Source organism: Ostrinia furnacalis, unplaced genomic scaffold, assembly GCF_004193835.3.
Source record: "Ostrinia furnacalis isolate ACB-3 unplaced genomic scaffold, ASM419383v2 OfSCF2807, whole genome shotgun sequence".
Classification (NCBI taxonomy): domain Eukaryota; kingdom Metazoa; phylum Arthropoda; class Insecta; order Lepidoptera; family Crambidae; genus Ostrinia; species Ostrinia furnacalis.
Genome location: NW_021133046.1, coordinates 13063 through 39267, shown reverse-complemented (window position 1 = coordinate 39267; position 26205 = coordinate 13063). Strand labels below are relative to the sequence as shown.

The following is a 26205-nucleotide window of genomic DNA, read 5'->3' as shown; positions in this document are numbered from 1 at the left end:
AAATTCACTTCCCCAACCCAACTACAAAATGTAACAGCTAATACGTCATAATGTACTTTCTAAGTAAGTAAGTTGGTAACTTGTTAGTGGACCGACGACCTCATAAAGGTAGTAGCAGGAAGGCGCTGCATGCAGGCCGCTATACCAACCGACCTTTGTGGAAATCATTGGAGGAGGCATATGTTCAGCAGTGGACGTCGTATGGCTATAGTTGTTATACCACACGAATAGAAGGAAACATAAGTAAGTCTCTACCTTTTTTGGAAAAATTAAGCATAATCAAGGCCTGTAACAATAATAGACATCAACATCAACAATCAACGATCAACATGGTGTAATGCACGGTGTTACAACAACAGGTGTTGTAGGAAGGTCGTCGGTTCACTAGGTACTAGTTCTCGGTCACCAGCCACCAAGGTCGGAGACGTGGGCATGTGCGTCTGTGTAGTGGGATTTACAGTGGGGATAAATTGAGGAGTGGGCAGAGAAAGTGCAGGGATAATATGGAAGAGAGCCTAAATATAAGTATCTTATCCTACTAATCCTACTGATGTTGTCGCCACAGTCGTTTCCGCCCGGAAGTACAATTTGCCGCCGCTAGAGGGCGACACCGAGACGTCATTCGAACAACGAGCGGCCACTCGATCATTCCTTGTCGAAGCGTCGAGCTAGTAACACTCACCTTGTCTTGCTGAAAGCTATTATTATTTAAAAAAAAAACAAAGTACAATTATTATTTTTATAAGTGATTTTTATTTTAAATTGGTAATATTGTAAAAGAGTAAAGTATCATTTCAATTATTAATAAATATGATTTCACTATAGAAAATTGAGCTATAATAATTATTACGATGGTGAGATTGTGTAGGTAATGTAGCTAAATATTAATAAAAGTGTTTTTGCAGAATATTGTTGTTTGAGTTGATTTACATCAGAAGTGGTACGGAGCCGTGCCAAAATGCCACGCCATCGCAAGAAAAGTAAAAGAAAATCTCGAAGAGACACATCTTCCGACTCCAGCACATCGATCTCATCGGTGGATTCCGCAAGTAAAAACTATGACACGGATAAAAGTCATAAACGGCATAAAAAGCATAAAAGACGTCGCAGAGGATCGCCAACCGTAAGTCAAAGTGCATTATTATCATCAGTAATTCCGGAATTCGATCCATTAGTTGATAATATTGATATGTGGATAAATGTAGTTGAAGCAAACGCCAGAGCATTTGGGTGGTCAGATAATATGATTCAGTACCAAGCTCTGCAAAAGCTGCGTAATACGGCTAAAACTTGGCTCGATTCGTTACAAAAAAATGAGACCCAGTGGACGACATGGAGGTGGCGACAATGGCGTAATAAATTGTCGGATACATTCCAAATTAAACGTGATATGTTTACTTTGCTAAAACAGTTAGTAGATGCAAAACCGCTTCCTGATCAGTCCCTTTACGAGTTTTATTTTCAACAAAAGGCAAAGATTGATAGATTGCAATTAGAGTTTCGTGAGCAGGATATTATTTCGGTCATTGTAGGGTCAATCGGGGACCCTAATATTAGCACAGCTGCGCAGGCAGGTACTTTTCGATATTGTGATGAGTTAGCATCATTTTTACATGGCAAAGTTTATGTGCAACCTGAAAAAGACAAGACTCAATTTCAAAAACCGAGCATGTCCAATAAACAAAGCACTCGTTCGCTACCTAATGAGACCTTAAGTTCAGATCGAAAGTTTAGTGGCAATAATAAAAGTGACTCTTTTATTAATAATCCCACGACTTCACAACGCGATATAAATATAACATGCTATCGTTGTGGGGAGGTAGGGCATAAAAAAACCACCTGTAAGTTGAACAGTAACGTACAATGCACTTTTTGTAATAAATTAGGGCATGTAGAAACAATTTGTCGTTTAAAAACAAAGCCTAAATTGGAGACTAAACTTGAAGTAAAGATGATCGCTGAGTCAGAGACTAAGCAGAAATTTTTCAAAGATATTATGTTGAATGATTACAAAAGTAACGCGTTTTTCGACATGGGAAGTGATTGCTCACTCATCACAGATAAATTAGTGAAACAATATGATTTGAAACCATTTTCTTTGAATGCGCCTATCAGTTTAGTAGGTTTTACATGTGAGTCGAACGTGACTGTTTCTAAAGCTGTAGCCGTTACCTTGAAGGTCGACACTGTTGAATTAATTGTCACCCTTTATATTATCGACAAATTAGCGGGCTGTGACATACTCATAGGGCGGAACTTTACTGAGGACAGAAGTATTATGTACATACGTGTGGGTGATTCTTTAACTTTTCAACCAGTAGAATGCCTAAAAGTTTTAAATGTTAACGTTTTAAAATTTAACGACAATTCGAAAGAACATGCATCAGTGTTGAATAAAACTTTTGTCAAATACCCTCAATGTATTTCTCATGATTTATCAACATTAGGAAAAACTGACTGTGTTGAGTTAAACCTTGAACTCACGTCTAATAAGCCAGTCTTTCAAAGACCTTACAGAATGTCTGAATCTGAGCGCTCAGTTATGAGGAACATCACGGATGACTTACTAAAAAATGGTATCATTCAAAACAGTAATTCTGCTTATGCTAGCCCTGCACTCCTTGTAGATAAAGCATCAGGTGATAAAAGATTATGCGTAGATTATAGGCAGCTAAACAAAATTACTGTTAAGGAAAAATACCCCATGCCATTGATTGAGGATCTCATTGACCGGTTACGAGGGTGTAAATATTTTACATCCCTCGATTTAAAAAGCGGATATCACCAAATTGCTGTAAATCCTGAAACAATACCTAAAACAGCCTTTATTACGCCCGATGGTCATTTTGAGTATATTAGAATGCCCTTCGGGCTGAGCAATGGACCTTCAGTCTTTCAAAGACTAATGGATACAGTGTTAGGAAATATGCGTTTTGGGAGGGTTATATGTTATATGGACGACTTGCTAATAGCCACTGAAACATTTGAACAAAATGTAGCTTGTTTAGAGACTGTTCTAGATATATTCCAAAAAAATGGTCTGACCATCAACTTGGAAAAATGTTCGTTCTTCCAAAAGGAAGTAACATTTTTGGGGTACGACATTTCAGATGAAGGTGTTCGCCCAAGTTCACGTAAATTGAAAGCTATTAAAGATTATCCTACCCCCAAAACAATTCACCAACTTAGACAATTTCTGGGACTCATTAATTATTTCAGAAAATTCATAAAAAACTGTGCTGTAATGTGCAAGCCCTTAACTAATTTGTTAAAGAAGAATGTAGCCTGGCAATGGGGTCCTCAACAAACACAGGCAGTAGAAGATCTTAAAAAGGCCTTAATTGATGATGCCGTTTTAAATATTTTTGACCCTAATTTACCTATCACTCTCTATACAGACGCTAGTCGCGATGGAATAGGATGTATTTTAGTCCAAACCACTTCCAACGGGGAAAAACCTATTTACTTTTATAGCCGACAAACTACTAATGAAGAAAAGAACTATCATTCTTTTGAATTAGAGCTTTTAGCGATTGTAGTGGGATTACAGAAATTCAGACATTATTTACTAGGAAATCAATTTAGAATTGTAACCGATTGCAATGCTGTTCGTCATACTTTAAACAAAAAAGAAATCATACCTCGGATTAGCAGGTGGGTCTTACAAACTCAGGAATTTACATTTGAGATAGTTCATAGGGCTGGTACACAAATGAAACATGTGGACGCCTTGAGTCGGAACCCCGTACAAACTGAGCACTCCTTGTCAGTTCTGTCTATTACAGAAAGTGATTGGCTCTTATCAGTCCAGTTACAGGATCCTAACATTTGCTGTATTCGAGATATACTATTATCAGGCGAGGCCGAGTCTAATAAAAAAATATTCAATGAGTATGATTTATTAGGCAATAAGGTTTATCGTAGGACTCAATACGGAAGACGTTGGGTTGTACCTAAACAGTGTATATGGCATGTCATAAGAGCCAATCATGATGACATTGGGCATTTTGCAGTTGATAAGACTGTTGAGAGAATCAAAGCACAGTACTGGTTTCCTCGACTCAAGAAAATTGTTACAAAGTACATTAAAAACTGTTTAAACTGTATTTACTACAAGGCTATAAGTGGAAAAAAACCGGGACTGTTACATCCAATTCCAAAATATGCTAGACCTTTCCACACTTTACACCTTGACCATTTAGGCCCTTTTGTTAAAACAACACAAAATAATGCTTATCTTTTGGTAATAGTAGATTCTTTTACTAAATTTGTGTTTATTGTCGCTGTCAAAAATACCAAAAGCAAAATAGTTATCAACGAATTAAATAAGATTTTCAAAATATTCGGGAACCCTAAAAGACTGATTTGTGATGCCGGAAGCGCTTTTACATCAAAATTATTTACTGGTTATTGTAATGATCATAATATTCGACGTCATATTATTGCCACAGCCGTACCACGTTCGAACGGTCAAGTCGAACGATATAATCGAACCATTTTAGATGCGTTACGGAGTCTTAGCGCAGATGCAAATAACAATAAATGGGATCAACATGTAACCCAAATACAACAAGGTATAAACAGTACAATAAACAAAAGTACTGCAGCAGTACCTAGTGAAGTATTTTTTGGATACAGAATTCGGATGATGAATGATAGAATTGCTGATGAGGATAATACAGAAAAATCGGTTGACGTGACAGCCTTGCGTGACAAAGTAGATCAAAACATTAAAAGAGCTGCTCAAGCACAAAAAGCAGCTTTCGACTCTAAAAGGAAATTGGCTACTAATTATAATATTGGAGACTTGGTTGTGATTAAAATACCAAGTCACTCAAATGACGGTCACAGCACAAAGTTAATGCCATTGTTTAAAGGACCTTTCCAAATAACAGAAGTCCTAGGGCATGACCGTTATAAAGTATCCGATATGAGAGGAGCGGAGCGGAGTACAAAACGTTATGATGGCGTAACCTGCGCAGAGAATATGAAGTTTTGGATACGCATTTCGGATGAGGGCGAGGAGGAAGTTGCACCGGATGTTGTCCAGTAATCAGGTACTCATTGAAACACATGTAAGTTAAACATTTATTATTTATCTTTATTAGAGACGTTAGCTTGTATAAAGTAAATAATTCATTTCGAGTTATGTGGGCCTAATGTGTCAGCTTCAACGAAAAGTTCTTAGAGTTTTTGCACCAATTGATGGGAATCCCTAGTGAAAGCTGTCGTTGGTTATATAATGGTGATACAAAACTATGTTGATGACTATGCTTAAACAGTATCAAATAGTTCAAGCCATTATACCTACAAATACTAAGAACTTTTGTGTTGCTGTGATATTTGTTGGTCTCTATTTTCTTATTAATATGTCTTTACACTTATGAGCTTGCAAGTGTGTTGTCTTCAAACGGGAATCCAAAGTGAAAGCCGTTTTTAAGATGTAATGGTGATACAAGACTAAGTGACAGTTAAAGTCATTTAGTTCAAACTATTATTAAAACATGAATCTTGCAGGCGCATAAGGATAAAGTGATATTCTGAACTATCTTAAATATAAAAATAACATTATTATTTGTTTACAGCTTCCACATTAGACCAATACGATGTCCGAGGACGACCACGTATGCAGGACGGCCGGATGTTGTCGCCACAGTCGTTTCCGCCCGGAAGTACAATTTGCCGCCGCTAGAGGGCGACACCGAGACGTCATTCGAACAACGAGCGGCCACTCGATCATTCCTTGTCGAAGCGTCGAGCTAGTAACACTCACCTTGTCTTGCTGAAAGCTATTATTATTTAAAAAAAAAACAAAGTACAATTATTATTTTTATAAGTGATTTTTATTTTAAATTGGTAATATTGTAAAAGAGTAAAGTATCATTTCAATTATTAATAAATATGATTTCACTATAGAAAATTGAGCTATAATAATTATTACGATGGTGAGATTGTGTAGGTAATGTAGCTAAATATTAATAAAAGTGTTTTTGCAGAATATTGGGTGGAAAATTGGGGATGAACTTTTTTATACGCAATATCTCCGCCAATTATAAACCAATTTGAACGATTATTTTTTTGTTGAATAGGTATTATTAAAAGGGTGGTTTCATGCGAATTTGAAGAAAATATTTCACCCCCAAGGGTGGAAAATTGGGGATGAACTTTTTTATACGCAATATCTCCGCCGATTATGAACCAATTTTTTTTGGTCTCAGTGTACTGCCTACCTTCAGTGGTAACATCAAGGTAATAATTAGTTAACTAAAAAGCAAGAAATAAGTAAAATTTTATTAAAAAAAATAAAACCGACTCCAAAAAACCTACACTAAAACGTAGAATAATTAATTCGTCCTAATAAATAAGTAGGTAATTAGTAATTATTTTTCTACGTTTTAGTGTAGGTTTTTTGGAGTCGGTTTTATTTTTTTAAATAAAATTTTACTTATATTTAATCTATACTTAAATGACTATTTTCTTCATAAATCTTCCGCAGGATTCAAACCAGCGACTCATTTTAGTTAATTTGAATGTTTTATTATGCTTTTTAACTAACAAATCAAACCGAGAGATGCCGACAAAAAATGGTCATTTCTCACATTGTTGGAGCAACAAGCAGCTTTCTATTCTGATTGATTTAATTTAGATTTTCAGACAAACCCGGATGTGATCTTTATCGTTTTTCAACCGACTTCAAAAAANGTGTTGCTGTGATATTTGTTGGTCTCTATTTTCTTATTAATATGTCTTTACACTTATGAGCTTGCAAGTGTGTTGTCTTCAAACGGGAATCCAAAGTGAAAGCCGTTTTTAAGATGTAATGGTGATACAAGACTAAGTGACAGTTAAAGTCATTTAGTTCAAACTATTATTAAAACATGAATCTTGCAGGCGCATAAGGATAAAGTGATATTCTGAACTATCTTAAATATAAAAATAACATTATTATTTGTTTACAGCTTCCACATTAGACCAATACGATGTCCGAGGACGACCACGTATGCAGGACGGCCGGATGTTGTCGCCACAGTCGTTTCCGCCCGGAAGTACAATTTGCCGCCGCTAGAGGGCGACACCGAGACGTCATTCGAACAACGAGCGGCCACTCGATCATTCCTTGTCGAAGCGTCGAGCTAGTAACACTCACCTTGTCTTGCTGAAAGCTATTATTATTTAAAAAAAAAACAAAGTACAATTATTATTTTTATAAGTGATTTTTATTTTAAATTGGTAATATTGTAAAAGAGTAAAGTATCATTTCAATTATTAATAAATATGATTTCACTATAGAAAATTGAGCTATAATAATTATTACGATGGTGAGATTGTGTAGGTAATGTAGCTAAATATTAATAAAAGTGTTTTTGCAGAATATTGTTGTTTGAGTTGATTTACACTAATATTATAAATGCGAAAGTTTGTGTGGAAGTTTGTTACTCTTTCTGCAAAAACTACTGAACGGATTTTGATGAAACTTTACAGTATTATTGTTTATAACCAGAATAACATATAGGCTATAATTTATGACGGTCGTGACAAACTAAATTTCACGCGAGTAAAACCGCGGGCAAAAGCTAGTAAGAAATATATTTAAATAAGAAGAACATCTCGAGATGTTCTAACCATAGATGGTACAGTGCTAAGAGATTCTATTTCTCTTTCGATTTGGATGTTCTGAGTTCGATTCCCAGTTGAGACACATAATAATGTAAAATCAATTTGCGTATTTGACTTTGTCTCCATTTAAGAAATTGTAGGATAATCGATTTCATTATCCAACATTTCCGTGCTTCGGAAAAAAATGGATTGTGCAGAGATGCAAATCAGCTACTTAGCCAAGAAGTAGTGTGGCTGAGTCATTTAGTATTATTAGGAAAGATTGCTAAATGGAGCACTGTAAAAAGTACTGGATTAACTAAGAAACCTAACATAATGCAAGTCACCATTTTTTCAGACAGCAAATCGATCTTTCATGGTCCCGAATTTAGAACGATATCCTTGTTACAGCGGAATTTTCATCAACTCTGAATCGCACAGTAAAATAAGAAGATCGTGTTTTACTCTCATTAAGTAATGCTGCTTTACAATTACATTTTGTATTTTCCTCGTTCTACAACAAAATCCATGTGAAAACCACGTAATACCCACAACAGATGTTTACGAAGGCCGAAACGCAATGGGCGTAGATCTTGAATCATAACTGGCGCCAGCAAAGTTAATATGACTTAATACGCTACAACTTAGTTATTAATAAGTTTATTGCACATTGTCTAACTAAAGAACAGTATCAGTTTCAAGGTTATTGTGTTTGAGATGAAAGAGGTATGTGCCAGTAGCTTTGAGGCAAAAACAATACATTTTACAAAAAATAAATATTCACTCAAGATTTAAAATAAAATGTAGGTACAAAAGAAACGCCTCCATAAATGGCAAGAGGATTGGAGAAAGGCGAGGAGCTTTAAGGTAGATTTTATAGCAGAATAATTCGAAACTTCATAAAGTAGGTAAGTAAGTAAAACTATCGCAAAGGTAAAAATATCACAGTCAATGTGGACCCTGGAGGCGCTAAGAAATGACTAGACCAAGGCAATTTTTCACGGTATTCATTTAGCTGCAACCGGACGGATAAAACGGACCATAAAGCAAACGCAATTACTCCTTCTTCAATGTTAGGCACAGACAGGCCTATCGCGGCTTGTTAAGCCTGCTACCTGATGAGTTACAAAATTAAATCACAAAAAACGCTACACCCAAGGTAGAGCCAGTCCGGTGACAGCTTTCACTCTAATTAGTCAATCACTGAAACTATTTCAAATACCAATCACCACTTTCGTGTTCACGCTAATTCATTACAGAGGTGTCCGAATATCAATTACAAAATCGGACACGCGTCGGACATGTAAGCCAATGTCAGCAGAGCAACAAAACCAATAACTCAATTAGAGTGTGTCAGGCAGCTGTTTCGTTGCTGCAAATTGTCTATTATTTGTGTGTGGTGCAAGTCATGGACTGGCAACATTCGTATTTTTTACTGTCTGAAACTTTTTATAAATGTTTCTTTCTTTCTTTCTTCTTTCTTTTTCGTTGTATGAGTATTAAGTATTCTCCAGTGTAGACCTTAAATAGGGTTCAACATTAGTTGCTCATATTTTTTAAGTGACCGTGCCAGTACAAATAGGAAAAAGCCACACGGGAGGATTTTTTTTAACCACAACGAAGAAGCTCTTGGCCTGTATCTCACCTGATGGTAAGTGACGATCAGGCCGAAGGTGGAAGCGAGCTTCACCCGGAATCCTCAACCACGGAGGAACTGGCTATCTTACTTTAATCAAGTTTTCCGAGATTCTATTACAGTCATTTTATAAGGTCTCGCTTGAAGTATGTACTTACTACAATGGCAAAAAAGGAAGCACGGTCACTGTCTCTTTCAGTAAACGAGTGTATGCCTTGCATTAGAAAAAACAGTTTTCCTGAAAATAAACTTATAGTGAAATTCAAGTTAGGTTTGAAATTACTTACTTTATTTTCGCCCTGAAAACTAATAAATGTTCAGTAAACTGCAGCTATCTGATTTTTAATTGCTTTGAAATCAATAAATATTGAGTCGAGCTTAGTCTATCACTTGGACCACGTCCATAAATTGGTCAAGTCAACACTCATCAGCCGCTAAATGGCTGCAATTGTGCAATTTCGATCGATCGCCTCCCCATCGACTCGCGCGCAGAATCTACACGCTTCGCAAAAGCACAATCAAACAGAGTAAAGTATAACTTAAAAAAAAAAACCGACTTCAAATGCGTGAACACAAAAAAAACTAAAAATTAAAAATATTGCGTATAAAAAAGTTCAACCCCAATTTTCCACCCTTGGGGTTGAAATATTTTCTTCAAATTCGCATGAAATCACCCTTTTGATAATACCTATTCAACAAAAAAATAATCGTTCAAATTGATTTATAATCGGCGGAGATATTGCGTATAAAAAAGTTCATCCCCAATTTTCCACCCTTGGGGGTTGTTTTTCTATTATTAAATTTAAATGGGACCACCCTTGAGGTATTACCTATACGCCGAAAAAAGATTTGTTCAAATCGGTTCATAATTGGCGGAGTTATCGCGTAAAAACATAGAAAAAAAAAACATACGGTCGAATTGATAACCTCCTCCTTTTTTGAAGTCGGTTGAAAATATCTCCTGCTCTTCTTATTAAAATACTAGCTTTTGCCCGCGGCTTCACCCGCGTGAAATTTAGTTTAGTCACAGATCGTCATAAATTATATCCTGTATGTTATTCTGGGTTATAATCAATAATACCTACTGTAAAAGTTTCATGAAAATCCGTTCCGTAGTTTTTGCGTGAAAGAGTAACAAACATCCAGGCATCCACACAAACTTTTGCATTTATAATATAGGATCTACATGTGTGTTACTAACAAAACCAGGATATGAGTTTGTCATCTGTTGACACATATTATTATTTATAATGAGATTCATGCTACATATAATACCACAAACTGATTAATAACGAAATCTCGAAATCTCAGAAACTAATCATAATACCTAGGTACAAACTTGAAAGGCAGGTAAGTTACTTAATAGTATGTAGACACCCGCTAAGAAAGGATTTTAAGAAATTCCGCCCCTGAGGCCCTTTTCACACATCCCGGTTGCCGGCTATCCGGCGCCGGGTACCCGGTGGTGAAGTGTATGGGCATGATACGTAGCTTTCACATGTTCCGGCGTAATTAATCCGGCATGCCCATACATTCACGACCGGGTACCCAGCGCCGGATAGCCGGCAACCGGAACGTGTGAAAAGGCACTAAGGGAGTGAAACGGGGTCCCCACGTAATAACATCTCACTAATTAGCAAAAACTAGTTAATTAAAGAGTTCTATTTTCAACCGACTTCAAAAAAGGAGGAGGTTCTCAATTCGACCCGTATGTTTTTTTTTTTCTATGTTTGTTACGCCATAACTCCGCCAATTATGAACCGATTTGAACAAATCTTTTTTCGGCGTATAGGTAATATCTCAAGGGTGGTCCCATTTAAATTTAATAATAAAAAAAACAACCCCCAAGGGTGGAAAATTGGGGATGAACTTTTTTATACGCAATATCTCCGCCAATTATAAATTTTTTTTTCTATGTTTGTTACGCGATAACTCCGCCAATTATGAACCGATTTGAACAAATTTTTTTTCGGCGTATAGGTAATACCTCAAGGGTGGTCCCATTTAAATTTAATAATAGAAAAAACAACCCCCAAGGGTGGAAAATTGGGGATGAACTTTTTTATACGCAATATCTCCGCCGATTATAAATCAATTTGAACGATTATTTTTTTGTTGAATAGGTATTATCAAAAGGGTGATTTCATGCGAATTTGAAGAAAATATTTCACCCCCAGGGGTGGAAAATTGGGGATGAACTTTTTTTATACGCAATATTTTTAATTTTTAGTTTTTTTTTGTGTTCACGCATTTGAAGTCGGTTTTATTTTTTTTAAAAGTTAATTATCCTAAATTGCTTTGGGAGCGTCAAACAGGTATTTTACCTTCAAAGTTAATGATTTACCTATTTATTGTATTAAAAATCAAACTTAAAAAAGTTACAAAAAAAATATTGTGTCTTATTATCGCTTCAAAATGGAAACAAATATGAAAACATTCAGAGGAAAACGAGATGTGTATCTCAGCTTAATGAAATAATATAATTTTTAACCCCAGTTTGTATTTTGGTATTTTCATTCACAGTGTGTTTGAAGGTTAATAAAAACGCGACTTATCATGCAAAGATCGCGGAACAACAGTAACTGGCAGAATTCACTTAATACATGCTAGTGCTTGTATAAATTAAGTAAATTCTGCCAGTTGGTAGCACATCTCTTCAATATACATGTGCTGCCCTCCGACGTGCTCTGAATAATGAGGTTCCTCACATTACACACGTTTTGCAGTCTCTGCCATTATAGCACGACGGCTTCCTTGTCTATGGAATTGTCGTTAGTACTTACACTGACTGATCACTCTGGCATTTTATGACATTGTAATTAGTGCGGTTTTCAATATTCATGTTAGTTTGTCGACTGAACCATTAACGATACAAAGCTAATTTAAACACTGTAGTTAATTAAGTAGTTATATTTTAAATTAAAGGTTCAAATGGTACTATTGAGTAATTGTAACACAACTAAGGTCTCAACACTGATGTTTATATGTCTAGCATGTCTTAATCAGACTGATTGCTTTTAATTTTAACTAGCTTTCCGCCCGCGGCTTCGCCCGCGTGGAATTTGGACTGCCACAGAAAAACATTATCGCGCGCGTCCCTGTTTAAAAAACCGGGAAGACAGACAGACAGACAGAGTTACTTTCGCATTTATAATATTAGTATAGAAGTATAGATAGTATAGTCAGTCAAACCTTGGGAGGCTTCACATCCAAATGACTTTTCTATTAGCAATAACATTTGAATTTTGACACCGCGTCCCGTTAGATGATAATATTGTCAAAGTTGACACCAAAATATTGTATCACCCGCCCACCGAGTTGTATTGAATTTCGTTTATAGCTGTAATTTATGATTATTGTTACGTTAGTGTATTTTGTGATATTTAATGATTATCAAATGTATAAAGTAGATATCTATTTTTAAACGACTGCAAAAAAAGGGATTAATTTTATAACGCGGATAATACTTATTGCCCCCGGGTTTTTAAGTCTTGTATAGAATGATGTTTAAATATATTTTTAGGTGTAGCCCTTAACTCGGTCCGTACCTGAGGTATGGAAGTGGGTTTTTGTAACGTCAAACGTCAGCGAGACTTTAGACCTCCTTCAGATTTAAATGCTTCAAATTAGTTCAATGAGGGCTATCGTTTTAGTGCTCACCAGTTTGCGCCACTGTAGAGTAAGGTCCTGTCACTTGCAGTGGCACCAACTGGTGAGTGCTAAAGTGGTAGGAGGACTATCGCATTTGCACTCATCAAGATGGCGCCACTGTAGAGTAAGGTCCTGTCAATCGCCAGGGGTGCCAACTGTTAAGTATAAAAACGATAGCCCTCATTCAATGACGTCATAATATGTCAATTGTCAATGTCATCCCTCCCGTGCTGCTTCCATACCTTAGCCACCTTTGGCTGAGATTGATATTCTAGTCAGTTGTTCGAATCTAAACATTGGGGTCAAGGTTATATCTAAGACTAAGACGAAGATCTAGGTCAAAACTGTTCCTTCTTTTAGAACAGGCATTAATTATAATATCTACATTACTATTATACAAGTTAACACGACTTACAAAATGAATCTGCATACGTATAAGTAGGTATTGTATTTTGTATTTTAAAGGATTTAGTAATACCATTACTTGAGTAAGTATTGCAAAAAAATTGTTTTGCATGAGCATGGCTCGTTTTCTCATTGCGCGCCCTTGACTTGCGCATGTAAGACTTCAGTGTGAATACTAAGTGCTAAATATAGACGAAAGTAGTAGTAAATAGTACAGTATTTACTACAGTAAACAATACTCTCTTTACGTATTAAAGTTACAGTTAACATCAAGTGTTGTAATAAAGAACAATTTTGAGATAAAACTACCAATTCTTGTTGAACTTTTTTTAGCTCTATTTTATTTTAAACTTTTTAAACTTGTCCTGAAACTATGGTAGGGCTTAACTGAGACATGTAAAAGGGTTTTTAAAAAGCCTAATTTAAAAATAATAATTTTATGACATTTTATAAGTCCTAAAAATAAATCACACACGTATTGTTTGTAAAAACGGAGTTTAGATTTACTTAACCCACATTTTTACATTGATTTGAGTAATAATACCTACTTAAACATAATATTGCAAAACATTGACAAAGATGCTACCTCTTATTGGCCTTGATTATTGTTTTGAACCTTTGGTAGGGCTTAACTGGGACGTGTAACAAGTGTTTTAAAAATTAATTGCAAAATCTAAATTACTTTTATAAAATAAAACTTTGCACTCACCAACAGCGCCGCCTCGAGTGAGTCACAGCACTCAGCACTGCACCGACTGAACCATGCTCACTGCGCACTCACTGGCTTGTTCGGCAGACATCACTACACACAACACTGGGATTAAGTTGCTGTCGAACCTGCAACAAGAGAGAGAGACAATAGTTTTAGACAATTAATAAGAGACTTCCAGAAGATGGGTAAATAAACAGTGCATTTATGGCCTTCCAGCCTTCAATACAAACATCACATAATTTCACTTTTAAACATTGAGCAGAGGCAGAACTGAATAGTCTCTTGAATATCATTAGTTCATTATGAAGCGATAAGGGACAAAAAAAATCAAACTTCAGGGGCAAACTAGCTAGTGAAGGGAGTAAAAATCCACTATTTGCCTCTGATAAAGAGGGTCAAGTTCCTGATGCTGGTGGTAGAGAGCCTGGTGATTATGACTATTAAACATAGAATTTTGGACGTGGTTCAGTCTTTGTGAAAGAAAAGATTCAGCTATTTTCAGGAAAGCTATTATTTTATCTGTGTTTGTGTGGCTTACATTTATCACTGGACGGAATTTTTGAATGTAATTTAATTGATTTTTAAGCATTTTTTGTAATATTGTGGTACAGACAATATTTGTGGGAAATAATAGATATTTTGCTTCTAAAATATTCTGCCGTTGCATTCCTCAAAACTAGATACGCTCTACGTAAGCTCCAATCTACGATATAGCTCGAAATCCAGGTCGAACAATAGCAACCTTATCTAGGCCGCTAAATATGGCTCCGACATTGTTTCGACCGTTTTATCAAGTCTATTTGCGGCGGAGACTACAAAGCATCGCCTGAGACCGATAAGGGACTCCTTAAAGACCGATAAAGGGACTCGGTTCAAATTATTTTCTGGAGTTTATCTTGTTGAGAGTTATGCGGAGCTTTGGAGCTTTTAGATGCATTCATTAAGATTCTTTAATGTAATAACTTTGTAGAAGGAATCAGGTGGTTACGAAATTTTGAAAGGAAAATGAGAGGCATCTTCTAAAGGCACCGCGTATTTGTATCGTCTTTAGGAGCTTTTGTATTTACTTAAGATTGATAAAATATATTGAAATAAAGAATAAACTTAGTATTGTTTTAAACTTTCATGGTCACTAACATTAAAAGACTGCGAAAGAGGGTGGACCGATATGTCTACCAATAATCTCACCCGCTAGATTTTCAGTCACATCCGTGATAATGGCGCTTCTGTTAGTACCGAAATGAAAATTAAAATAAAACATCGGAGGCTCGTAAATAATTATATTAAACTTTGTCTTACTTACAAAATAATAGTCAAGTATGAATCTACCCAAAAACGAATTTAAAAACTTGATCTAATTAAGTATTGATATACCGACTTACTTCTATCTTTAGTACCTTTTGATACTTCAGTATTTGGGTAAACACAGTGGTCCCAAAACATTACAAGACCATTGATCTAAAAGCACATCGTAAATTACACTAACTAATCTGACCCGAAAGCCTAAAATTTGACCAAAAGTGAAACTTTAATTTGTATGTAAATTCTGTCGGAACGAAGCTTGTTTATGAGCCGACAAGAGAGACATAACGCCGACAAGATAGACATATTTTATACGTAAAAAATTGGCCAAGTGCGTGTCGTGCCACGCGCAGTGTAGGGTTCCGTAGTAGTCCGTGTTAGCACAGGAAGGTAGAAGATGAAAAAAAATTATCCCCACTTTACATGTAGGGGAGGCTATACTAAAAAAAATTTTTTTTTCGAAATATTATTCTACCGTTTTGTCAGCTATGTACATACCTCCACAAAATTACAGCTCTCTAGTGCCAATAGTTTCCAAGCAAAACCTCGGACAGACAGACTTATCGAAACTATAAGGGTTCCTTGTCAGGACTACGGAACCCTAAAAATGGCGGCTAAACAAAACGAATTGTGCTCTCACACGCAGGCTTTACACTTGGGGTTAAAATGGCCTTGTAGCCTGGAAACATGGTGGAAATTACGATGAAAGCTTGTTTAGTAAATAATAAAGAATTTTCTTGTTGTTACCTTGAAATACAAATGAGAAAAGAACCAAAGATATTTTAAGATAATATTTTAGTAAGCAGTTGTAACAAAAACTTAACCTATTGATTCATAAAACAGTTTAAGGACTATGACGAACGCTTTAAACGCCATTTAAACTCTACCATAATTACTTTAGTGATGTAATTGATATGAAAAAACTTTATAAAGAACTAATTTCATAGTTAGTAGTCAGGTTTCCCAAAAAATAATTTATAAAATCATACATGACTTTAATTAATGTACGAGTATGTGGATTTTTTAAAGCTGGCTCGAAACCACTTTCAATATATTCAGTACAAAGTTCTAAATATAGCCAAAAAACTAGTATAACAACAAGTTTTAACACTTTTACTTCCGTCCCTTCCACTAAAGCAAATAAGTTCAAATCTTTATGTAAATACGTCAATTTGGTTGCCGTAGCCCAGTGGCCTGGTTGAGGGCTGGTTTAGATAGTTCTGAAAGTGAGTCTCTACAAGGTCGTGTAAAACGCTTTCTATTGGCACTACGATTTACATCACTGATAACGGAAAATAACTGAGATTTTTAAGAAGATAAGCCCTTGGTGTAGGAGAGATCGTTAACTACAAATATAATCCTGTAAAATCTTTAAAAAGAGGCTGACAGTAGTGACTGAGTTTCTTGCGCTGCTTCTTCTTAGCAGTGACAGTATTACTGTCCCTAAGCAGTGGTAGAGTTGAACTGTGTAAAAGTACTACTTGCATAAATAAATGTTATGATTTGAAGTCATCAATGGCTCTTCCAAATTAAAAGTTTTGAGCACAACATCAGTTGAAAGTTTGCAAGACTTTTATCATAAAATTTTCCATGTGCCTTCTTACAAACAGACTCCTAATTTAGGTTCAAAATGTCCTATTAAAAAGAGCCCTAAAATTCTGAAGTCATATATTTTTTTTGCAAATTATATGCTTTTACCCTTTTTTAAATTTCCCAGTTTAATTTTAACCCTTCCACTATACACTTTAGGACAACAAGGTCAAGGCCAGTGCTGATATTTCGTATTATCAGTAACTACTAATAAATTGGATGGTGGTGATGTCGCCTATTATAATTTACTTCGCGAAACTGAACCTTTTTACACATTAAAGGGAAATGCGAAAGTCTTTTATTCATACGTTTTGGGTTTATAGGTGAAGTTTTTACGCCGTCACAAAGAAAACATGGCTTCTTATCACGCGATAAAACGATTACAGCGACCAAGACTATACGGTGAAACAGAGTGAAACTTTAATGGAAACCTTGAAAAAAGTAGACATTTGTTTTATTTACAAGCACTTATAACTTTTTTGTTTTATTTGAATAATACTTTTTATTGATACATTTTAATTTCTCAATAACTTTACAATTAAAACAGGAAGTAAATGAGAAATATTACAATTTTGTTACTAAAGAAAAATAAAGAAGTTCTGAATAAAGAAAATTAAATTTAAAAATAACTACATATAACTGCGGCACCAGTGTTTATGGCTCAATGTGAAAAAAAATAATAAGTTTAAAGGGACAGGTACATATTATCTACATAAAAATAACATTTAAGTATAGGAAGATAATGTAGTCGTGCGTTAACTACAAGTTACGTAAAGTCAAACGCCATTAGCCATAAGACAATGCATAACGCTGCGCTCGCGCACACGATGTAGTGAAATTCGGCTGCGACTTATTGCCACTGAGCTAAGGTCGTTTTTGAGGTAGGGCTGTCGGAAAATAAGTTTTCACTAGGAAGAAGCGACGTCGATGGCACATCAAGCTTACACTGTGGCATCTTCATCAATTTTAAGTGCTGTTTTGTACCGAAAATATGTAGCCTTTAGATGGAAAATTACGAACCCAAAAGGAGAGTATTTTTACTTCTACTATGGCTTAGACACCATGGAATTCGCTTGTTAAGATTCTACCTTGTGTTTAAGAAGAAACGTATTTTACAGATTAATTAGTAATTCAGTCTGAATCAGGCTAATATTTTTCAACTACCTTTTTTATATAAACAGCTTCTTCGGTCTATGATTAGAATTCTTAACAACATTAAGGTGGTCAGTCGGTAAAATTTTAAGTCAAAAATAGCCTAATTTCTACTTACGTGCCTCCATTTTAATACCTTTTTTATTGTATTTTTTTTAGTCTTTTACTTCAGTATTTCGGTGGCAACCCTGATCTCAAGACCTCCGGATTAGTCACACAGCCATTCAGGCTCACGGCCAGCCGCCTTAAAGGCACACAATCGCATACAAGCACAAAACCTTCTTTAGTCCTTAATGCATTGTGATAACGACGATTTTTCAACAGCAACAAGTAAATAAATCAAAGTTTTCCATACCAAATGAGCTGCTATTTAATTCATTTGCCAGCTCTATGTAAGCACTTGAAATAATAAATATTCCAAAAGATAGATCACAGCACCAATCACAGCACAAACATGAATACTATGAGTACAGAAACTATCGCAAATTACAAATAAATATTTGGGTGAGATGATACTAAATTAAATTATTAATTTTGTTACCTTATTTTTTTTTGGATATTTACAACATTTACCGTAAAGTACTATAATAGATTTATACTTCTCACTATTGTACATAAATGTTGTTAAACACAAATTATTATTCTAAACGACATATTACTAAAGTGGTGGCCTTTTTAACATTCTTTTTTTTACAAGCAAGAGAAGCATGAGAATTACTAATTTATAATTTTTGTTCAATGTTATTCTAACTTTTATCTAACTTACCATAAAAGCACATTGACAGCTAAAATATTTATAATATCGACGTGGCTAAGATGAGAAATATCAGGCACGGTCCGAGGATTATTGATTAAAAAACTTAAGCATTCGCGTCACGTTAAACTGCCTATTGGAATTCCTTTGCCACAAAGCTTTAAAAAATAAAAACCATTCAACTTTCAACCTTCGACTGTTTTAATAGAGAAAAAATAATTTCAAAAAAAGAACCCATATCGTATTCCGAAGCCGTTTGAAATTGTGTCATATGCTTAACGGGTTACAATCCAAATCTGTTTGAGTGTGCAATGACAGTAGTATGCGTCCGTCCATATTGGATCAGGAAGCGCGCGACAGTTCCAGAATTTGAAAATAGAATTGCCGCGAAATTGGGTGACGCCATGTTTAGGACGCAACGGATTAATACAAACGGGGCTAGCTTATTTTAAAACGGAATAACTGAATGAATAAATTCCTATGTCAATACAAAACCATTAAAGGTACTTTTAGGGCCTTATTACAAAAAGTTAAACGCCTATTGAACGTTTAATATGTAAGTAATAATGCCCTAATAGTTAGGTAAAAAGGTATAAAAAAATTGATAAGTAGAGCCTACACTATGGCAATAACCTAGCAGCACTTTTGTCACTATACGGGTACATTTTATTAAGGTAAACAACACTGTACAACATTTTCATCAACTAACTGAACATTACCCGCACAAAAAAACCACAATCATGTCAACCAAAAAAGGCGCAATAACCACATAAAAATGCTAACCACATCCAACTTCTGAACATCAAACCCGACTCTTCAAACGAAACCAAATGGCGCCAAAACGCTACATCCAAAAATAGGTGTTATTACAAAGTTATTAGACGTAATTATGGTGAAAATTAATCTCGCTGCGCGCGCGCCGTTTGATCTACTCCACACGAGGAAGGCCCTTAGGTGACCCGGCTATTTTTATTTACCGTCGCGAAACACTTATAGGGATGGAATTAATATCGATAACTGTAGTAAGTAAGGAAAGTTAAAATGTTAAGATACTTCATCATGATTCCTACTGTCCAAATTGAAAATAAATATATTTGTTTAATTTCAACCACGACATATTACAGCAATCTTATGCCTGTTCCTGTTCCACCATCATTCCCTAATTTTTAAGTGACCCCTATGGTAACAATTACAACAGGAATTTTGTTTACATAGGAGTCACTTAAAATTAGGGATTGATGGTGAAAACGGGCATTAGCCTTCCACTGCCAATCAAATAGATAAGTTCATTTTTAAGGGAAAAACTGCATTTACTTTTGAAATTACAACCCACTGTTTATTTTGCGTCATAGATACACCAAATTACGACGATTCGATGTAGAGATCGTTCTGAAAGTCACATGAATAATTACAAGAGTGCGACCATGAAAGGGTTAACGTCAGACTTGGAGCTATTTAAAACTATTAAAAATATCGATATAAGGCATTGACTTTATCGATATACACATCACTAGCCCCTTTGGACACCTTCCGTTGACGGCGCTTCCGTCGTTGTGGGCTTTTCTATTTTTGACGGAATTTTAACTAAGACAAGTGATGATTGGACAAGTTTCCTTGATTACGAAATCAAGAATATTTATGGACAATATTAGAACTTGTTAGTTTTGGTCCCTTTCGAAACATATACGGCTTATAAATTAAAAAGAGCTAAAGTTACCTTTCTAAAATAAGAATAATAATGATAAATGTTATTTTTAAGTTTTTGCAACGCCTTCACTGGGCGTCACATGTACAAAATTATGCTCTACTAACCCTTACCCATGTGACATGCAATAAATAATTTGACTTTGAGAGTATTTTAACAAAAACATAAGTCATTAGTGCCACTTGTGGTCTAAACTGAATAAATATTTTTGATTTTGGTAATGTTAGTTAGAAGATTAACCTATTTCTAGTATGGAGGTAGTTTTAGATTTAGAATCAAATTCTTTACAGTATACAAGCTGTTTTCAGGACACTTATACCTTTTACAGATTCCAAGTCTACCTTGCTCCACCACTTTGAGACCTCATATCGCTGGTACGGAAAAGTGCCGGAAGATACTCAGCATTTGATTAAGATTGTACTTTTGGATTGCATTAAATCAAGTCGAAGATGACAAGATTACAATATTTTAAAAAGTACTTTTTAAGCATTTTCTTTGCGTATTAAATAGAGGATAAATAAATATTAAGTAGCGCCACCTGTATAAGTCAAAACTACATTTATTATTACACTACTGTTTATTATACAATATTTCTTTAATATCGTTTATATTCTTTATCGCTTTACCTACCATATTACTCGTCATTTGATCAACGATTAGATTATTGTTGACACACATTTTCAATTAGTAGTTAGGTAAGTTAGTTTTTTTCCAATTAATTTATCTTTACATCTAAGACAAATATCTTAAACACTCAATCTACTACAAGTTTATAAAGTTTAATGGATACCTAATGTTAATTTAAAAACTAGACTGATATTTACAAGTAATTAAGTTATTTCAAAATTTCGATACTGCGTAAGACCAATCAATAATAAAAAAAAATATTTTAAGAAAGTTTCTCAATCACGAATCTAAAAATTTCAATTTACGACCGTCCTTCGTTAAATCAATTACCATTAGCAGATAAAAAGATATTTCCACGACATTAAAGACTTAAAGGCGTGATGCACTCACCAGAATCCGAAATCGATTCAAGGCCAATTATATTATCGACACAAAAATTTACGATGTTACAACACTGTCCATTACAAGACTCTACCTAAAACAAGTTGAAACAGTACTTGCCACAGTAGTTGCCACAAAATTCTTATTAATTTATTTAATTTACTGTGGACTTAGGCTTTACCCAAAATGTACATCAGCAACAGATGTACCTACATACTACAACAATTGAACATTTAAAGAAAGATTAAAAGCTGAATGGACAAAGAAAATTATTTACCTACCTTTTTATTACAAAATTGGTTAAGATGACAATAACGCTGGCTTGCACTATCTTACTTTAACTTTGACAAACGTCAAAAATCTGTCAAACTCCATACAAAAAACATCGGTTATCGTTATTGTTACGGTCAAAGTTAGGCGGTGCAACTCAGCCTTACTGAATTAAACTCTATTATACCAATACTTTGATATCACCAACGACTATTAGTAGGAAATAAGTACATACTCGAAATCGAAACCCAATAAGTCTCGGAACTGGTAGTTAGATTTTATTGGACATATTTTACGGTGACCTAATGATCCTAAAACTGTATCCGATACAACCAAATGTCATGCATTATGCATGCTCCCTAGCCCTTTAGTGTAGGGCTGCCACTGCTAAGAACTTTCAAGTTGCAGTTTGATAAGCTTTTTTTTTCTTTGGAAAAGTCAAAATTGTATCCTCGATTTAATGTAGATTCCATTCAGTCAATAAATTAGAAGAGGATCCATAATTAATTAATTATTATAGTAGGTACAGTTTTCGAAAATGTAAACCTGAAGTACTTGACCTAAAGTTAACTTTAGAACGAGTATCTCTAAAATTCTATGAGGGAAAGAAAAGTTTTGTGATTAAGAAAAAGAAAACCTTTTGTGTATATTCCGCATTTCTTTTTCAGCACTCAAAGTGGTTGTAGATCAAGCTTTATTTGGGATATATTATAAGTAGGTAACACGTGCCCTGCAAAGGCCCTATTTATAAAGAATTTGAATTGTTCTTGAGTACAACCCTACCTACAAACCAGCCCGTTTATAACCCGTCTAATTTTAAGTGTCCCCCATCAGAAACAAGATACTAGACCCACAAGACTCCCCATCTGGGCGGGTTGCGTGACTGGTTCCGTAGTATGTGGGATGGCACTAGGGCCAGGTCGCTCGCGATCAACAACTATCTGTTTTGGGCCAATTTGCTACTGTTTCGTTGACGAATCTATTATTGAGTTGTCAATCCCAACTAATATTATAAATGCGAAAGTAACTCTGTCTGTCTGTCTGTCTGTTTGTCTGTCTGTCTGTCTGTCTGTCTGTCTGTTACGCTTTCCCGCTTAAACCTCGCAACCGATTTTGATTAAATTTGGCATAGATATAGTTTGAGTCCTGGGAAAGAACATAGGATAGTTTTTATCCCGGTTTTTGAAACAGGGACGCGCGCGATAAAGTTTTTCTGTGACAGACAAAATTCCACGCGGGCGAAGCCGCGGGCGGAAAGCTAGTGTAGGTAATAAATTTATTATTAAAATGGTTTCTAGGAATTTTGCTTAGCTAGCCCTGTTGTGTTGCCTTGCTCTTGAAGGGCATTACAATTTTATTATCTGCCTAGCTTTATTATTTCCTAAGGAGGAATTAAATAACAAGTAAATTAATGTTATATTGGGTTAGCCTGTGAAAATAGTAAATGTGTGTGTGTAAATTAATAAATAAATGACATAGAGAAAAAGAGGCATTGAAACTCTATAAAATGTTCCCTCCTTATTTTCCTGATCATCAAAATCCTTTCCAAATTCCGATATTAGGCAATTTTCCTTAAATTCCCGTTTCCCCGTTTTTAACGATACAGGCAAGAGGCATATCGTAGCCATAAAAAAATAATTAAAAAAACTCTATAAAAGGAAATAAACAGCTATTTAAAAGTAATCAACTAGTAAGAAGCGTAGGTAGTTATCCTAACACTTTCAACTTTGGAGTTTGGAACTTTCTGTGAGTCAGCCAAGTGAAAAATATTTTCATTGTTTAGACGTAGACATTTGTATTTAAATCGTAAACAAGCCATTCTTGAATTTACTTACAATATAATACATCCCTGATGAATATGCTTGCAGCTTCTTCTGCGCATAACAGAATAGAAGTTATTGATATAGATCCCGACAACACAAAAGTACACAAAAAAGTTAAGCAATAAATAAGAAACAGACAAAGAAGCGATTTATTGGAAGAAGGTTTAGATTTACATGCAAGTCTACCCTAGGTCTTATAATTTCCTTCTACCTGTATGTAACCGGTAAATTCTAGTCTAAATAGTAATTCAGGTTAAGGGTAATCGTTTAATCCTTTAATCAATGGTTTTAAACCTTCTCACTCGCGTTGTGAATACTGAATGGCATCTACAATTGCAAAATCTTTGGATTAGTCCACTTCCTTGACATTTAGCTAGATAGCATCAATGAATGAGAATTTTAAACTTAACAATTACTACTAATAAACTGTCTGTCTTGTTGTTTGTTGCTTAAACCGTTGTATCAATAAGTAAGGAATTCTGAAATAGAAGTTTTAAAAAGGATTTAGCTGAAGCTGAAGAGTTTGTTTGGTTGAACGCGTTAATATTTCAGGAACTAATTTTGAAGTGAAAAATTATTGTTTTTGTGTTCGACAGTCATTTATCGAGGAAGGCATCAATGAAAAATGTTGCAAAACGGAAAAAAACAGGCACTTCTAGTTTTTTAATAAAATGGTGAACTACAAAAAAGTGTTTTATCTCGGGACAAACTTGACCTTCATTGGTTGGGTTTTTATGGCGGTCAAGCTGTAGATCCTGGCTACACAGAAGTTGCAGTGGTGGGAACGAGAGGTGGGAATAGCCCCGTAAGTTAGGTCTCAGAATTTACGTTATTTTTAAAATCCTGTTCTTTTCCATCTTCTTGTAGGGCATTTCCGCAAGTAAAATTTTATAATTCATACATCTACTTATAGATTTAAAAATATTTTGGCTTCGACTTTTTGTCACTTCTGGCTTCACGGATATCAACTACCAATACGCCACAAGTGTTGTTTGACCTTTCGTATGGTAATAAGTTGTATGAAATGTAGCGCAATAAAAATGACGATCTAAATTAGGATCAAAATAAAGACAATATTATTATGTTTTCAGCAACACGTCTAAAATGGCGGAAGCTTTGTAAACTTTAGACAGTCTAGATAAAAATTAAGTTATAATTATTTCATAAGATCAATGCAGTATGTTAGGTAAAATGGGTAAAAAAAGTTTCAGATTCCACCTACATTTCAAGAACTTTAAATAATTGTATTCGACATTTTTTAACAATGTTTAAATAATAAGGTAAATATCCAAAAATAATGTATGGCGAAAATATTAAAGTTATGCAAACTTAGTTTTATCATAATGTTGACCAACAAGAACAACTAGGGAACTAGGAGCTATCAATATCTATTACACAAATTGAATAGCGTCATTAAGATTTTACGCTATAGTTATTCCCATGGCAAGTTGTAAGCTTGTTTGAAGATGTGCTTTGAATACTCAGAAAATCTTAGTACAGTCAATTTCAAATAGTTTGTGACACCCAAAGTGGGAAAAAAGTTGACAACACAGCCTTATTCCAAGACGTAATACGAACTTTTCGGCTACTTTTAGGCTATTTGACGCTGACTGTATGTAGTCTTGAAATGTAGAGATACATAACTTGAACTTGAGACAAATAGGTTTAAACGTTAAAAGTTACTTTACAAGTCCTAATAATTAACCTGAAAAACTTAAAAATAACACAACTAGGCTAGAAGCTACTGTATTATCATCATAGTGAATAAACAAGAGTATTTACAGTGTAAAAGATAAGCCAAGACCTCCAAAATCTTGATTAGATATGTAAAACCACGCTTCAGTATCAGCTTAATTAATTAGAAGATAGAAAAAATTCAAAGTCATTACAAAACTTTCAAGAATTAAGAAAAAATCAATGGAATATAAATTAAAAGTAATTTTTTTCCTCGATTTTATCCTAAACCTGTCGAACTATTTCATGAAAGACCAAGATGAAAGATAGCTTTTGAATTGCTTATTTAAAAATAAGTAAACCCCATCACTGCTGCACTCTTGATGCATAAATCGATTATACAACAGATAATTGCAATAAATTAATCACACAAACACACACAATATTTTGAACGCAACGGAACGCATTTAACTCCGTCCAACGGATTCGCGCCGGTTATTTTAACACAATACGTTACAGCTTCCGTTTGTTACATAATTTTAGAAGACAAATAACTGACTGACATACTTAAATCAGTTTTGGGACATCGCATTCGTTTCGAAGCACATGTTACACGCGCGACGGACGTGCGCTCTCGTCGAGCGCTCAACGTAGACTGGCTTTGACTTGTCCTTCGTTTGTTAACTTTCACTCCATGATAATATTGCTATGCCGCCCATTTGAAAAGGACACTCATGGTTGTGTCCTGCGTTTTGTTATGCTATTTTTCAATCAGTCGCCTTGCAGGTTAGACCTAGTCCTTAGCAGGGCTAGCTAAGCTAGATTGCGTAACCAGTGTTTACAGGTATTGTTCAATATTGGCCGCACGTTGGTCGGCACCTTTGAGCAGTTCTTCTAAACAGTTTGCTATGCGGGATGCGTTCGGTG

At 35.1% G+C, this 26205-nt stretch overlaps 1 protein-coding gene across 1 annotated transcript in view; it reads right to left on the bottom strand.

Moving 5' to 3' along the window:
* The window catches only part of form3 (FH2 domain-containing protein formin 3), a 122002-nt gene extending 96074 nt beyond the window's left edge, over nt 1-25928 (bottom strand). Inside the window, exons 1-2 of the mRNA XM_028309636.1 lie at nt 25846-25928; nt 13998-14125 (exon numbers count right to left, since the gene is read on the bottom strand). The gene's annotated coding sequence lies outside the window, so the exon portion shown is untranslated. The remainder of the gene's footprint in view (nt 1-13997; nt 14126-25845) is intronic.
* Nucleotides 25929-26205: the final 277 nt, after the last annotated feature.